Raw genomic sequence first — 14,949 nt, forward strand, 5'->3', positions numbered from 1 at the left:
CCCGAGCAGCTGTCCGAGCTCGGGGACGGCCTCTGGGAGAGAAGAGACGAGTTCGAAAGTTCCGAGGAGCTGGGGGAGCAGTACTGGGAGAGCTGCGGGCACCTCAGAGGGGAGGCAGAGGTCCTGGGAGCGGCCCCGGCACGCCGCAAGAGACTCGAACTGGTGGGGAGGGCCCGGCCAGTGGGGCCCCAGGGGCCTGAGGGAGAGGGGCGCCTGGGGGTGCAGGAAGCAAATTGGCTACCCGGGGTGCAGGAAGGGCAGGTGGTGCGGGCTGTCCAGGAAACATACCTGGACGGGAAAGGGTCCCAGGAGGGAGAGGGGCCCCTGGAGAGACACAGGATCCGGAGGCGCAGGCGGAGGAGGAGGTGGTAACTCACAGGCCGGCTGCTCAGCACCAGCATCGGGCCGGGCCAGGGCCGTGGTGAGCGCGGGATGTAGGGGTTTGGGGAGTGGGGGGCAGAAGAGCGCCGTGAACCTGGGAGCGTTGGAAACCACCGCCCGATAGCAGGCAGTGTCCTGCTGGGTCCTTTTCTGCCACCTCAGCCGGGACATCATAGAAGCTTTGTCTGCAGAGAGCCAGTGGAAGGCAGCAGGTAAGGAAGCCCAATTCTGTTCTCAGCTGGAATTGGTGTGTTTGGAAGGAGGGGGCTGCAGTTATCTCAGGAGAGTGTGGTCTCCAAACTGCTTTTTTTCATTCCCCTGTGTTTAAACCTGGAGAGGAATGAAGCAGTGCAGTGTTCAACAGCGAGACAGGACTCCTCCCCCCAGTACTGTATATGCCAACTGGAGTGATGGGACATTTTCTTAGAGTCTAGACTGGCGGTGAGACTGTCTGGGTGGCTGCCAAGCCTGGGCAGAAGGGAGAGAGGGGTAGTCCCAGGCTGAGGTTGCAGAGGAAGTAGTCACCTCTCCACTCCTCCACCCCCGCACCACCCGTTTACCGGTGGAGATAGGGGTATCTCCATGCCATAGCTGGGTTGGTGCAATCAGCACAGGCTGCCTCACGTCCTCCAAACACGTTCCAAAAAAGGGAAGGGGCAGCTTTGCATTGACAGGACCTTATCTTGTAATCCTCTTGGCCACGTGAGCTGAGATGTGAGTGTGGCAGCCGGTAACTTGGGCACGAGCCTGGCCTGCTCCTGCCACACCTTCTTGTCACATTTGATTAATACTGAGGGCCCAGAGCCAAGGATAAATAGTGGGCAGAAGGGTGGAGAGCTGGTGAGGACTTCTGTCTCCGTGTGGGCTCTCAGGACCCCAACCTGAAAGTGTGGGATAGGAGAGGGTATCTGCACTGCTGGACTCTGGGCATCCTCTGTGGCCCAGACCTCAGCCCCACCCCATGGAGGTGGACAGATGGGCAGCTGTGGCATCATGGGTTCTGTACCAGCCAGGGCCAGCTCTCAGCCCAGCTTAGAGGTGGGGCTTGCAGAGGTGGGGGCTAAATTTGGCTTCCTGTTGACTTCCTCATGGCCTGGGTGCCAGGCCTATTCATTTCTGCCCCATAGGGGCTTGGTTGGCCACTTGCAGGCCTCATCTGCCTAGGGATGTTCACCTGTTACCTGGCGCTGTCTGGGTGCTTGCTTCTCTAGTCCTCGGGTGGGAGTGGATACAGAGTTGCTGCCTGTCTCGGGGCCTTAGCCAAGACCCATCTCTGCCCCACCCCAAGGAGTGGCTCTTAGTCAGATGGCCCCCAGACCCCTGTCCCAACCGGACTGGGTGGAGATAGTCCTTTTCTGTTGGGGCAGGGGGAGCGGTGGTCGTGTCCTAAGCAGGCGGCTGCTGGGACTCTGCTGGAGGAGCCAGTTAGCTTGCTCCCCATGCAAACCCAGACTTGACTGTCAACTTCGTCCCATGCCTGCCTGTCATCCTGCCACCCCAAACACTCATGCACCGGAAGTTCAGCTGCTGTGTCCAAGGTGTCTGGCTCTTCTGGGATGGCCAGACTTTTTCTTGCGCTCTGGCTTCGATGGAGAGAACTGTTCTAAACACATGCACATAAGCATACGCCTTCACCCTATTTCAGGTTGATTCTTGAATTTGTGGTAGACGAAGAGAAAGAGGACTTTGGCACATCTGGGTTTACTAGCTGTGTAACTAGTGTTACTAGCTGTGTAACTAGTGTGTAACTAGGGTAACATTTCGGGGCTTCAGTTCCTCGTCTGTGAGGCGGGCCCTGGTTTTCCCTACAGTGTCCTGAGTGCAGAGGGCTCAGACCCTTCTTTGCCAGCCTAGCGTCCACCTTCCCAGGAGCCATGGCCAGTGGACATTAGGCAGGAGGGGTCAGCACTCCCAGACCTTTTCCTCTAGCCCCTGAGCCCACAATTATCCCCCTGCCCTGTGCTTTATCCTGGAAGATGAAGTGTTTGTTTTTAATAATAGCTTTATTGAGGTATAATGACATATGGTAAATGGAACATATTTAAAACATAATTTAGTAAGTTTTAACATATGTGTATACCTGTGAAACCACCACCACAATCAAGATAATGAACATACCCATTATTCCCAAACCCCCAAAAGTTTTTTGTGCCCCTTTGTAATCCCTCCATCCCACGCCTCCTTTGCCATCCCCCTTTCCCCGGTAACAATAGTCTGCTTTCTGTCACTCTACATTAGTTCACATTACCTAAAATTTATGTAAATGGAATCATACAGTATGTGCTCTTTTTTTTTTTTTTGGCCTGGCTTTTTTCACTCAGCATAATTATTTTGAGATTCATCCATGTTTTTGTGGGTATCAATTGCTTATTCCTTTTTGTTGCTGAGTAGTATACCACAGTCTGTTTATCCATTTACCTCCTGATGGGTTGTTTTCAGTTTTTGGTTATTAAAAGTAAAACTGCTATGAACATATGTGTAAGTCTTTGTATGGGCATATGCTTTTATTTTTCTTGGGTAAATCCTTAGGACTAGAATAGTTGGATCATATGGTAGGTGTACATTTAATTTTTAACAAACCGCCAGACTGTTTTCCAAAGTGGTTGTACCATTTTATGTACCCACCAGCTGTGTATGAAAGTTCTAGTTTGTTCACTACTTTGTCAGCACTTGGTATGATCAGTCTCTTTAAATTTAGACATACTAATAGGTCTGTAATGGTATCGCATTCTGGTTTTAATTTGCATTACTCTAATGACTAATGTTGAGCATCTTTTCATCTTATTTGCCATCTGTATATCTTTGGGGATGTGTCTGTTCAAATTGTTTACCCATTTTTTAATTGTGTGGGGGGTTTTTTTTGTACTAAGTTTTGGGAGTTCTTTTATATTCTGGATTCAAGCCTTTTATGGGATATGTGATTTGCAAATATTTTCTTCCAGGCTCTGGCTTGCACTTTAATTCTCCTAACAGTGTCTTTTGAAGAGCAGAACTTTTAACTTTTAATGAACTCCAGTTTACCAGCTTGTTCTTTTATGGATTGTGCTTTTGGTGTTTAAGAACTCTCTGCCTAACCCAAAGCATGATGGTTTTCTCCTATAACTTTTATAGTTATGGGTTTTACATTTAGGTCTACAATCAATTTGGGGTTAATTCTTAGGTTAGTATATGGTGCAAGGTATGAATGGAAGTTCAGTTTTTTGCATATGGGGATCCAATTGTTCAGCAAAATTTTTTGAATAGACTTGCTTCTCTGTGGAGTTGCCTTTGCACCTTTATCAAAAATCGGTTGTTTGTGTGTAGATCCAATTGTGGACTTTGTTTTGTTCCATTGATCTAACTTGTCTGTCTTTATCCCAGGACCACATTATCTTGATCACTGTAGATTTTATAGTAAGCCTTGAAACCAAGGAAAGATCTTAAATTTTGTTCTTCCTTTTTAAAATTGCTTTAGTTATTCTAGGTTTGTTGCACTTCCATACCCATTTTAGAACAATTTGTAAATTTCTACAAAATAGCCTGCTGGGATTGCATTGAATCTACAGATCAGTTTGGGGAGAATTGCTATCTTAGCAATATTGAACCTGACTCATGAACAATGTGTATCTCTGTATTTATTTAGATTTTTAAGAATTTCACCAGTGTTTTGTAGTTTACAATGTACAGATCTTTTAAATCTTTTTTCAGATATATCCTTAAGTATTGCATATTTTTGATGCTATTGTAAAGGGTATTTTTAATGGAATTCAGTTTTTTGTTAAAAAAGTTTACCTGCCTTAATTGTGGTAAAATATACACAACATAAAATTTACCATTTTAACCATTTTTAAGTGTATAGTTCAGTAGAGTTAGGTACTTTCACCTTGTTGCACAACCATCACTATCATCCATCTCCAGAACTTTTTCTTATCTTGCAAAACTGAAACTCTGTACCTATTAAACAATCTCTGTATTCCCCTGTCTCCTCCCACCTCTGGCAATCACATTCTACTTTCTGTCTCTACGAATTTGACTACTCTAAATATCTCATGGGAGTAGAATCATACAGTATTTGTCCTTTTGTGACTAGCTTTTTTCACTTACCGTAATATATTCAAGGTTCATCCATGTTCTAGCATGTGTCAGAATTCCCTTCTTTTTTTTTTTTAAGGCTGAATAGTAATCCATTGTATGAATATACCAGATTTTGTTTATTCATCTATCAATGGTTGCTACTACCTTTTTGCTATTGCCAGTAACGTTGCTATAAGATGGTGATGTTTTTTAAATTTCAATTTCCAATTGTTTGTTGTTAGTATATATAAATAAAATTGACTTTTGTATATTATACCCTCCCACCTTGCTAAACAGGTTGTTCTAGTAGCTTTTTTGTAGCTTCCATTGGATTTTATACATAGACTGTCATGTCATCTGCTAATATAGACAGTTTTACTTCTTCCTTTCTGGTCTTTATGTCTATTATTTCTTTTTCTTGCCTGATTGCACTGGCTAATCCTCTGATATAATGTTGAGTAGAAGATTAGGTATCTTGCTCCTGATCTTCAGGGGAAAACATTCAGTATTTCACCACTATGCATGATTTAGCTGTAAGTTTTTCATATATGATCTTTATCAGGTTGAAGAAGCTCCCTTCTGTTCCTATTTTACAGAGATTTTTAATAGGAATGGATGTTGGATTTTGTCAGATGTTTTTTCTGTTTATCAAAATGATGATAGGATTTTCTTTTTTAGTTAATGTGTTGAATTACATTGATTCCGTCTTCAAATGCTAAATCAACCTCGCATTCCTGAGACAAGCTCCATTGGGTCATGGTTATAATTCTTTATGTATATTGCTGGATTCCATTTGCTAAAGAATTTTTTAAGAATTTTTGCATCTATGTTTATGAGGATATTTTTCTTGTAATGTCTACAGGATTCATAATATACATCTTTAATTTATCATAGTCTGCCTTCAAGTGATGTAAGAACCTTAAAATATTTTCATTTTTCCCTTCCTTTATGCAATTATTATCAAAATTATACATGTTATAAACCCTGCACTACATTGGTATAGTTTTTGTTTAAACAGTCAGTTTATCTTTTAAAGTAATTTAAATATAGTAAAAAAATTTTGTTAACTGTTTACCCATGTAGTTGCCATTCTAGTGCTGTTCATTTCTGTGCATAGATCCATATTTCTATATGTATTATTTTTCTTCTGTCTGAAGGACTTCCTTTAACATTTATTATAGTGCAGGTCTGCTGGTGTTGAATTCTTTCAGCTTTTGTATATTTAGAAAGTTTATTTAGCCTTCATTTTAAAAAGGTATTTCCATTGGAATAGAATTCTAAGTCATTAGTTTTAATGACGTTGTGCCACTGTCCTCTCATTTCCATTGTTTCTGCAAGAAATCTGTTGTCATCTTAGTTCCCTGTATGTAGCATGTCTCCCTTGCCCTCCCAGCTACTTTTTGAGATGTTATCCCTGATTTTGAGCAATTTGATTATGATGTGCGATGGTGTAGTTTTCTTCATGTGTCTTGTGTTTGAAGTCATTGAGCTTCTTGAATCTGTGGGCTCTTAGTTTTTGTCAAATTTGGGAAAATTTCAGTCATTGTTTCTTCATATGTTTTTTTTCTGTTCCCAATTCTTCTTGGGAACTCTAATTACACATATATTAGGCCACTTGAAATTGTCCCACTGCACACTGATGCTTTTTGTTCATTTTTGTTCATTTTTGTTCATTTAAAAAAGAATCTTTTTTCCTTTGTGTTTCATTTTGGGTAGTCTAGTATTACTATAGTAATGGTACTATTACTGTGTCTTCAGTTTCACCCACTTTTTCTTCTGCACTGTCTAATCTGACTTAAATTCCATTCACTTTATTTTTTTTCATTTCATATAGTGTAGTCTTTATTCTAAAAGTTCAATGATAGTCTTTTAAAAACATAGTTATAATTGTTTTAGTGTCTTTGTCTACTAATTCTAACATCTGTGTCAGTTCTGGGTTGGTTTTGATTGATTGCTTTTTCTCCTCGTTATGGATCATAGTTTCTTGCTTTTTTTTTTTCTGGTAATTTTTTTTTTTTTTTTTTTGGGCTGTGTTGGGTCTTTGTTGCTGTGCGTGGGCTTCTCTCTAGTTGCAGTGAGCGGGGGCTACTCTTCGTTGCAGTGCACAGGCTTCTCGTTGCAGTGGCTTCTCTTGTTGTGGAGCACAGGCTCTAGGTGCGCAGGCTTCAGTAGTTGTGGCACGCGGGCTCTAGAGCACAGGCTCAGTAGTTGTGGCGCACGGGCTTAGTTGTTCCGCGGCATGTGGGATCTTCCCGGACCAGGGCTCAAACCCGTGCCCCCTGCGTTGGCAGGCGGGTTCTCAACCACTGCACCAGAAGCCCTCTGGTAATTTTTTATTGGATGCCAGACAATCCATTTTACTTTGTTGGTTGCTGGGTATTTTTGTATTCCTATAAATATTCTTGAGCTTTGTTCTGAAATCCAGTTAAATGACTGGGAAATAGATTGATCCTTTTGGATTTCATTTTTAAGATTTGTTAGGTGAGACCAGAGCCATGCTCAGTCTGGGGCTAATAATTCCACACTGCTGAGGCAAGACCCACCTGTGTATTCTTTTTTTTTTTTTTTTAATAAATTTATTTATTTTGTGTTTATTTATTTTTGGCTGTGTTGGGTCTTCATTGCTGCATGCGGGCTTTCTCTAGTTGCAGGGAGCGGGGACTACTCTTCGTTGTGGTGCACGGGCTTCTCATGGCGGTGGCTTCTCTTGTTGCAGAGCACGGGCTCTAGGCATGCAGGCTCAGTAGTTGTGGCACACAGGCTCAGTGATTGTGGCTCGCGGGCTCTAGAGCGCAGGCTCAGTAGTTGTGGCGCACGGGCTTAGTTGCTCCACGGCATGTGGGATCTTCCCGGACCAGGGCTCGAACCCGTGTCCCCTGCATTGGCAGGCGGATTCTTAACCACTGCGCCACCAGGGAAGCTCCCCACCTGTGTATTCTACCCAGTGCCTAGCTTTTCCAGTCTGGCTAGTGGGAACAGGCCCTTTTCCCAGCCCTGTGAGCACCAGGCACTGCTATATCTAATCCTTTTGGGTGGTTCTTTTCCCCAGCCTTGGGTAGTTTCCATACATTCATGTGATGATCAGTACTCAGCGTATTACTCAAGGGGGATCTTTTACAGACTTCTGTGGTGCTCTCTCTTCTCTGATGCTCTGTTCTGTGAATTCTGGCCACCTGAGTTTCCCCAGAGTCTCAGCTCCATCTCTTCAACTCAGAGAGTCCTTTGGGGTCCAACTGGTTCCCTTCCCTCTTCTGTAGCCTGGAAACTCAACCACAGGGCTGACCTCCTTTGTTTCCTATCTCCTAGGTATCACTGACCTTTGCATCTTGATGTCTGGTGTCTTCAAAACCATTTTGTATATTTTGTCCATTTTTCTGTTGTTTCAGTCAGGAGGGTAAGTCTGATCCGTGTTATTCCATCTTGGTCAAAGATGAGGATTTTACTTTAATTCCCTCATTCCCACCCTGCTACTCATCCCATCTTCCAGCCCATCCACTCTGGGCATATCTCATTTTTTCTTCAATCTACTGTTCATTGTTTATATTGTTATGGTGTAGTAAACTGTGACTTTTCCTTTCCTGGGCACCTTTTTGTTCTTCCTGGAGTTGCTTTTTTTGTTTGCTTAGTTTTCTATGTACTTTTCAATTAATTAAACTCTCCAGTAGCTGTATAAATTTATCAGGGTGTCAATTCCATTAGGTATTCTATCAAATTCACCTCTCTGAAGAAGTCTCTTTCAGAGCCTTGTGCCTGAAAGCGGCATGGACTAATTGCTCTCTATCACTGATGCTTAGCTGTCCTCCTGGGATCTCCCTTTCAGCATCTTGGGCATTTCCTTCACTGCCTTTCTGTGCCTTTCTCTCCTGTTTCCTATCTTCCCCTTTGTTGGTTTATTCTCTAGTTTGGTAGAGTACATCCTTTAGTAGCTTCCTGAGAGAGGAGGGTGAAAGAGTGGTAGATTATTTTGAGACCTTGCCAGTCTGATACTCAGTCACTTAATTAGCTGAATATAGAGATCTAGGCTGGAAATTGCTTTCCTTTGGAATCTTAAGGGCATTGCTCTTAAGTTCCAGAGTTAACATTAATGTCTAAAATCATTCCCAATCCTTTTTGTGGAACTTGTGTTACACCGTTGCCCAGGAGTTTGTAGCATCTTTTCTTTATCTCCATTATTCTTTAATTCTGTAGCTTGGTGTGGGCTTTTGCTCTCCATTGTGGAAGATACTTTATCCTCCAACCCTTCTATTGTGATTTTAGCAATTTTAACAGCAGTAAATGTCTGTTGATATTATTTTATCCCATGGCATGGATGAGGTAGACACAAAACTACTAAATTCAACTTAAGTTTTAACAGAAACATTGGAATAATGGATTAGGATTTTTGGTTAGGGAGATATCCACATTTCACTTTTAAAAATCCTTTATTTTTTTTAAAGGACTTGCTAAAGTTTTAAGGTCCAGATTTTTTTTTAATTAGAAAAATTAAGATAAGTGTGTGAATCTAATAAGGAAAAAATTCTCAGAATGAATTTTTGGAAATTTAGTAGAATGATTTCTCCATCCACTGACATTAATGGGACTTAGCATTAAGAACTACCATCTGCATAGTAAATAGTCCCATAAACTGATGCTCATGGCCATGATGAGAAGGGCCTTCTGAAAGAGTGGTCAGTGTCAACAATGGGAAAGAATATTTGAAAACAGGACTGTTCTGGCCAGGACCCATGATTGGCGCAGTTACAGGCTTTCTCCAGAGCAGCAGTTCTCGACCCCAGTATGGATTCATCTGCAGAGATTTCAAGATATGATGCCTGAGTCTCACCTAGACCAAGCTGATTAGAATCTCAGTGGGCGGGGCCCACACACCGCCACGTTCCTACCTCCCAGGTGATTTTAATGCACAGCCAGTGCAAAGAACCACTGCTCCAGGGTTTAGCAGAGACCCTTGCTTCCTAGAGTATGGTCTAAGGACCAGAACATTATCACTGGGAGCTTGTTAGAAATGTAAAACTTAGGCCCTACCCCATATCTATGGAACCCGAATCTGCATTTTAACAAGATTCCCCCAGGTGATCTGTATGTGCATTAAAGTTCATGAAATACTGCCTCATTTATCCATTCAGCAAATATTTATGAGCACCTGCTGTGGGCCAGACTTTGTTGGTTGGGGTGAGGATGGGTCTGTTGAATTTTTTATGTTTCCTGTCATATTTGTAATTTCTTATTCCCCCTATTAAAAAATAATAATATTCTCTTCTTGTTTTATAGATACAACATCTTGTCTCTCTGAGGATTTTTTTTTTTAATTTTATTTATTTATTTATGGCTGTGTTGGGTGTTCATTTCTGCGCGAGGGCTTTCTCTAGTTGCGGCGAGCGGGGGCCACTCCTCTTCATCGCGGTGCGCGGGCCTCTCACTATCGCGGCCTCTCTTGTTGCGGAGCACAGGCTCCAGACGCGCAAGCTCAGCAATTGTGGCTCACGGGCCTAGTCGCTCCGCGGCATGTGGGATCTTCCCGGACCAGGGCTCGAACCCGTGTCCCCTGCATTGGCAGGCAGATTCTCAACCAGTGTGCCACCAGGGAAGCCCTCTGAGGATATTAATGAGCATTTTCTGTCAGAAATTTCCTTCTCCTGCATAGTCTGCATTTCTTCTGAGTTGCTTTTTTCTGTGTGTTTTGCTCACTCTTCCATGTTAGAGGCTTTCCTTGGGTGTCCAATAGTTTTTTGTCATCTGCTCTTGACTACAGGCACTGGGTGGCCTTGTTGACTGAGCTTCTTTGTGTGGTGGCCTGGCTGCTCGGTTTGTGGAGAACTCCCAATGTTGGTTTCTTTATATCTTCCTTGGCCTGATCAGAGTCCCCAGAAAGGACGCTCCTGTCTTCTGCCAGGAGGTGGAGGCCTGGCTCCATGTTCCTGGAGGGAGCCGAGGAGGGGACGGAGATCTCCACATCTATGTGTGCTTTCCTTGTTAGGTCCGTGGCACCCCGCTCCCAGCCAAGCCTGCTGCGCCAGTGCAGAGGCCTGCACTTTACCCCTGAAGGGAAATCCCGATTTTGCCGGGTGGTACCGGGGCAGCAACCCAGTGGCTTTGTACCGGGGAGGGAGTCCAGGGGGGTCTTACGGCTTCTTAAACAGCTTTTGACTAATCCCCTGTATTATTAGCACCTGTTCTTCTTCTAGAGGTTTCTGGGGCTTCTAGTTCCCAGGCCTTTTGAGGATTCTGGGGGGTCACTCAGGTCCTTTTCACCTTGGGATTGGGGATTTTCTCAGGTCTGCTCTCCATAGTCACTGGCCATCTGCTTTCCAGCTTCCAAAGCTATGTTGTGGTTTTCTCTTCTACTATTCTTCCCGTCCTTAGGGACTTTTGCCCTTCAGAAAATTTCTCTTTCGATAATTTTGGCTTTGGTGGGGTTTTGGGAAGGAGTGAAATTATGTGCATCTGTGCAATCTATCTTTTCCTGGAGCCTCTATTCCCTCTTTAAACTTCCTCGCAGAATCCATGAATTCATTCAGTATCTAGTATATGTTCAACAATTGAGACTCCAGCTCTGCCCTCCATGAGCCCAAATCCTTGAACCGAGCAGTTTCGTGTCCAATTGTACATGGACTGAATTCTGGTTCACCTGTTAACTCTCCAGTAACGGGTGACCCTGGTCACCTCTCCAGAGCCTCAGTTTCCTCATCTGTAAAATGTGGATAATGTAGGGTAGAGGTGGGGGGGAGGTTAATCAGGCAATGAAAGATAAAACTTTTAGTAAAGAACTTGCACACAGTGTCTTTTTGAGGACCTGAATCGTGACTTCTCCTCCTTCATAGTCCCCCAAACCTAGCACAGGGTGAGCACACAGTCAGTATGTGGTGAGTGACTAAAGAGGCGGGTGGGGTGAGAGGTTTGGCCTGGGCCCTCCTTCAGCAGCTCTAGGTCCTGGGAGCCAAGGGCTTCTGCTGGATGTGAGAACTCTAGGTTCCTCCTGTCTCTGCCTCTCCCCTGGATGTTGTGTCTCCTCCTGAGGCAGTTTCTCCCCTCAGGCCCCTGACCTTTATTAGCCCCTGACCTTGGCAGGGCTGCCCCTCCATGGCCAGAGAGGAATCACCATTGCTCTGAACTGCTCCCCAGCTCCTAGGGATCCATTCCCTGTGACAGCTTCTTAGGTGCCTCAGACCAGGCATGTCCCTTCCCTTTCAGGGTCTCAGTTTCTTTATCTCTAAAATGGGTGGGATTTAAGGTATCTTAAATATTTTGCAGTCCCTGACATCTCTCTCGCTTCCAGGTTCGGACCCTTTCTCTCCCTGGCCCAGCAGCCCACCCTGTGCTGGATGTTCCTAGCTCCTGGGGTTCTGGTGTGGGCGCTGTCCCAAGGGAATGAGCAGTCCCTCTCACAGAGTAAATGCTCTCCAATTCACAGCTCTGGGCCCACCCCACCTCCAGGGCCCAACAATAGGCCCCTTCAGCTCTAGGCTCTTGCTGAGGGGGTGGGGGGAGTGGGGTGAGGCCTGAGCTGGTAGGCAGGGTGACCAGCTGGGAGGCCTCTGGCCAGCCTTGGAAGAGCCCTGGGAGTGGCTGGCTGCTGGGAGCCAGACTACATCCTTCCTCTCTTCCCGGGAGCCTCGGCTGCCGGGCCTTGGTGCCGGGAGGATGCTTGGGCCAGAGGATGGTGAGAGGCAGCTCTCTGCAGTACCCTGCATCCCAGCCCTGTCACTCGGGCGTGAGTGGTGCGCGTGTGCAAGAGACCCAGACAACTGCAGGAATTTACTCACTGTCACACTTGAGTGGTGTTTATGTGCGGGGGAGGGATGCTCCAGGAATGTGTTAGGGCTCTCAGTGTCCTGTCTCTGGGTGTCAGGGTTGGCACACTGGTCTTTCGCTGGTGGAGCGTGAAACAGCTAAAAAATACTTTCAAGACCAAGTTGGTAGATGTGGGGAGGTACTGGGTTCAGTGAGGGTCTGTGTTGTGGTGTTTAGTCAGGTTCTTTCCTTTCCTCTCTGAAAGTTACACCTCCTTCTCTGCTGGAGTCAAAGGAGATGAGGCATAGGAGGGTCCCTGTATCTGGTGTGTCTGCCCCTGCTTCTGTGCCCTGCCTTTCCACCCTCTGACCCCCCGTCTCCCTCCTCTCTCTGCGAGGCTGGGATGCCTGACAAACCAGACCTCCTGCCCATCGATCAACCCTGTGGTATCCCCAGCTCTCCCTCCACAGTCTGATGAGAGGGCAGCCTTCAGTCAAAGCTCTCCCTCTGCCTTGAGGGACTGCTGTGTTGTCCCCAGGGCTGAAATAGCTTTGTGGGAGCAAAGTAGCTTAGTGGTTCTGGGACAGGAGTAGCTGTAATGAGATTGGCTGCCCTTCTTCCCACGAAGGTGCTTGCTTTTCTGGATTCGAAATAATGGGGGGAAGCAAAGCCAGGGCCGGCAAGGGCAACCAGACTTATTCCTGGTATTCACTGGACATAAGGAGGTACCAGCTCACTGGAAAAGAGACAGGCCTCCTTTCCCCAGTGTCTGTCACAAAGGCTTGAAGTCCCTTTCAGCAGACTCTCTTGACCAGGTGCCTTGCCAGATTCTTCTTTCAAGGTGACAGATATAAACAGATGGTTACAATGTACAAACTACAAGAGGTGCGTACATAGGGCTCCTTCAATAGAATTATGTATTAATACAGAGTGCTACAGACATAGTACCCTTTAAGGATTAGAGCATGATGGATAATTAAAATTTTTTTCATTCTTTTGGCTATTTTCCACGTGTAGTATTATGTGTTTATACCGCTCTTGTTTTCAAACATACTTTAACAAGATAACATGGGAAGCAATGGCAAAAAGAACCGTTTGGGGATAGGAAATGGGAATTTACAAAGGAGATGACGTTTTATTTGGGTCTTGAGGGATGTGTAGGAGTTCATCATGAAGAGAAAAGAGTATCACAAAGAATAGCTCAAAGACATTAAAATTAAAGAAGATGGTGTGTCTAGGGAAGGGCAAGTATTTGACTTGGTTGGAATATGGAGACGTTTGAAGGAAATGATAAGAGGTGGAGGTGGACAAATAGGCAAGGGATGGATCCTGAAGGGCCTTGTATTTGGCTCAGTGAGGAATTACAAAAGGATGTAAGCAGGAGAGGAACTTCGGATCTGTGTTCAGATGACAGTATAACAATAGGGAACTATGTGCTAGATGCTGTGCTAAGTGTGCCATTCATGACCTCATTGAGTTTGCACTTTATGAAGGACGTACTGTTTATTCCCATTTGCAGATAAGGAAATTGAGGCTTAGAGGTTAAGGCATTTGCCCAGAAGTCGTCTGACTAGAGAGTGATACAGCCAAGATTTCGGCCCAGGTCTGCCTGACTCTTGTCCCAAAGGTATTGATGGGAGGAGTAATGAGGAGGCAGAAACAACAAGATTTTGTGGCCTGCCCAGTGGGGAAAGAAGGGAGTTATGGTTGGGGAGCCAGGGGTGAGGTGTCTAGCCTAGGTGTCTGGTGTTGGCTTGTGATGTTTTCAGTCAGGATATAAGAGCACACATAAGCTAGGTTTAAGGCGGGGGTTGATGAGCTCAATTTGGGCATGTAGAATTTATGGTACCATTGCATCCTCCTGGTGGAGCTGGCTGTAAATGTCTAGAAGCATGGGTGTAGAGCTTCTAGAGCTCAGGAATGGAGACAGACAGCACATGGTGCTAATTGGAGCCCTGGGAGGAGAGGAGGTGACCCCCCAGGGAGGGAAGAGAAGGAAGGGCGAGTTCCAAAGTGTTAGGAAATATCCACAGTTAAGGAGAAGGGTGAAAAGCCCTCAGGGTTAGACTCAGGGCCTGTGGGCTCAGCACTGCTGGCAAATATGCCTCAGCCTTGACTGTCCTCAGGGCCTCAGCTGCCAAGCTCCCCTGGAAGGGAGTGGGCCACTGTGGCCTGGAGATGGAGAGGGTGTGGACAGCCATGGTATGTGTCTGAATCACCCCCTTCTCTCCCTTGGCCCGTGGCCAGCCTCCTCCCCAGACCAGTGTGATTTCAAACCTGGGATGACCTGAAGGTGTGGGGTTACCTGGTACAGTTCCCTCTGGGATGAAGTCCCAAGGGGAACCAGCCTGGCCTTGGTCCAGAAGCTTGGGCGCTGCACACAGAGGGGTGAGTTGAGGTTGACTGGGCTTGGTGGGGCTGGCATGTGTAGGCAAGATAATCCTCTGGTTGGGAGAGGAGCCATAAGCCCCCCTCCTTCTCCTCCCCAATATGTTGTTTTCCCTCCAGGGCCTGGAGAAGAGGGAGGGCAGAGATGAGAGAGAGCTGGCCTGGCATATATTCCTGAGAATACGGTAGATTGTTTTGGAAAAATCTTCTTGGCCGGAAATTACATGTCACGTCTGCTCCTCAGTGTGGATTTGTAACTTGACTGATGCTGTTGGAGAGCCTGGGGGAGGGGAGTGGACAGCAGAGGCAGGCTGGTTCCTGGGCCACTACCGGCTCCCTTTAGAGATAAGGGGGCAAGTTGTAGACCAGAGGGTGTACATGTGGGGTGGATTCCCCAAA

At 45.7% G+C, this 14,949-nt stretch overlaps 1 protein-coding gene across 1 annotated transcript in view; it reads left to right on the forward strand.

Annotated features, from left to right (window-relative positions):
* Nucleotides 1-2: 2 nt before the first annotated feature.
* The window catches only part of TNK2 (tyrosine kinase non receptor 2), a 41,851-nt gene continuing 26,904 nt past the window's right edge, over nt 3-14,949 (forward strand). Inside the window, exon 1 of the mRNA XM_036850336.1 lies at nt 3-593. The gene's annotated coding sequence lies outside the window, so the exon portion shown is untranslated. The remainder of the gene's footprint in view (nt 594-14,949) is intronic.

This window comes from Balaenoptera musculus, chromosome 4 (genome assembly GCF_009873245.2).
Source record: "Balaenoptera musculus isolate JJ_BM4_2016_0621 chromosome 4, mBalMus1.pri.v3, whole genome shotgun sequence".
Taxonomy (NCBI): domain Eukaryota; kingdom Metazoa; phylum Chordata; class Mammalia; order Artiodactyla; family Balaenopteridae; genus Balaenoptera; species Balaenoptera musculus.